The sequence below is a fragment of the Erinaceus europaeus genome, chromosome 5, assembly GCF_950295315.1.
Source record: "Erinaceus europaeus chromosome 5, mEriEur2.1, whole genome shotgun sequence".
Taxonomy (NCBI): Eukaryota; Metazoa; Chordata; class Mammalia; order Eulipotyphla; family Erinaceidae; genus Erinaceus; species Erinaceus europaeus.
The window spans coordinates 111715981-111718434 of record NC_080166.1 but is presented as its reverse complement, the minus strand read 5'-3'; positions in this window follow the sequence as shown (position 1 = coordinate 111718434).

Sequence of the window (2454 nt, the reverse complement as noted above, 5' to 3'; positions counted from 1 at the left end):
TTCTTGAAGAATTTTCCCTCTATTCCCATTTTTTGTAGAGTTTTGAGCATGAATGGGTGTTGGATTTTGTCAAAAGCTTTCTCTGCCTCTATTGAGATAATCATGCGGTTTTTGGCTTTGCTTTTATTGATGTGGTGAATGACATTGATTGGCTTACGTATGTTGAACCAGCCTTGCATTCCTGGGATGAATCTCACTTGGTCATGATGAACAATCTTTTTGATATGTTGCTGTATCTGGTTGGCCACGATCTTGTTTAATATTTTGGCATCTATGTTCATCAGAGCTATTGGTCTGTAGTTTTCCTTTTTTGTGTGTCTCTATCTGCTTTTGGTATCAGGGTGATGTTGGCTTCATAGAAGGTGGAAGGGAGTATTCCTGTTTCTTCGATCTTATGGAAAAGCTTTAGAAGTATGGGTACTAACTGTTTCCTGTAAGTTTTCTAGAATTCATTTGTGAAGCCATCTGGTCCAGGACTTTTGTTGTTGGGGAGATTCTTAATAACAGTTTCGATTTCTTTGTCTGTGATTGGTGCATTTAGGTTTTGTAGTTCTTGTTGGTTCAGTTTTGGAAGGGCATATGCTTCTAGGAATTCTTCCATTTATTCTTAGATTTTCTAGCTTGGTGGCGTATAATTCTTCATAGAAGTTTTGCATGATTTTCTGGATTTCTGTGGTGTCAGTTGCGATATCTCCTCTATTGTTTACAATTCTATGAATTTGAGTCTTCTCCCTTTTTTGTTTAGTGAGTCTGGCTAGGGGTTTGTCAATATTTTTTTAGTTTTCAAAGAACCAACATTTGGCTTCATTGATCTTTTGTATGATTCTCTTATTTTCGGTGTTGTTTATTTCTGCTCTAATTTTAGTAATTTCTGTCCTTCTGGTTGCTTTAGGGTTCCTTTGTTCCTCTTCCTCTAAGTCCTTAAGGTGTGCAGTAAGGTCATTTATTTGCACTTTTTCTTGCTGTTTAATATGTGATTGTATGGCTATGAGTTTCCCTCTCAGTACTGATTTAGCTGTGTCCCCAATATTTTGATAGCTTGTGTCTTCATTTTCATTTGTTTCCAGGAATATTTGAATTTCTTGCTTGAGTGTCTCTCTGACCCAGTGGTTCTTAACCATTATGTTGTTTAGTTTCCAAAGTCTGTGACTTTTAATAATTTTCTGCTTGTTGTTAAATGTCAGCTTTACTCCACTGTGGTCTTAGAAGATACTTGGGATGATTTCAGTGTTCTTGAATTTGTTGGTGCTGTCTTTGTGGTCTAACATTTGGTCTATCCTTGAGTATGAGTTGTGTGGAATTGTAAAGAATGTGTATTCCAATTTTTTGGGGTTAAGAACTCTGACAATGTCCAAGAGGTCTAGTCTTGTCCATCTCTTCATTTAATTCTTTGTTGATTCTGTGCTTTGTTGATCTGTCTAAGTGTCAGAGTGGGGTGTGAAAGTCTCCCGCTATTATTGTATTACTATTGATGTATTTTTTTAGTTCTTTGAGTAGGTGCTTGATGTATTTAGATGGTCCCTCATTGGGTGCATAGATGTTAATAATTGTTAAGTCTTCTTGGCTGATTGATCCTCTAATCATTGTGTAGTGACCTTTACTATCTTTTATTACTTTATTTAATTTAAAATCTATTGTGTCATAGATGAGAATGGCTGTTCCAACTTTTTTTTTTTTGTGGTCTGTTAGCCTGTATGATAGTTTTCCATCCTTTCATTTTAAGTCTGTGTTTATCTTGTTGTGTCAGATGGGATTCTTGCAAGCAGCATATGGTTGGGTTATGTTTTCTGATCCATCCTCCCACTCTGTGCCTTTTGATGGGTGAGTTTAAGCCATTGACATTTATTGATATCATGGATTTAATGTATTGTATTGTCATTGTTCAACAAGTTTTTATTTGTTCTGATATGTTGCAAGTATTATATTTATGTTCTTGTTTATAAATGCTTTTTTTGTTTCTTCTTTATAAATGCTTTTCTTTGAACTCTCACTCATCTTTTATCAGAAAAAAAATTAATTTTGATTTTTAAGATCCAGTTAAGAGAAGATGGCTACTTGATGTCCACCCCTTACTTGTGTGGTTGTCATTTTCATTTCTCTCTCTACCCTTTAAACAAAAGGTCTCTTAGCAGCAGTATATCAGAATTTACTTTAGTAAAGGTGGAGTCAACCAGTACATATTAGAATCCATACATACTCTGTCACTAACTCTGTAATATTGTTTAACCTGAGACTCAGTTTTCTTGTCTCTGAAGTGGGAATAATAGTCTTGCCTTTGTGGAGTATTTGTCTGTGACTCGTGCTTGGTTGAGAATATATTTCTTTCTTTTTTTTTTAAAGACTTTATTTATTTATTTATTTTATTGAGAGATAGAGAGAGAGATACAGAGAGAAAGACCAGAGCACTGCTCAGCTCAGGCTTATGGTGGTGTTGGGGATTGAACCTGAGACCTC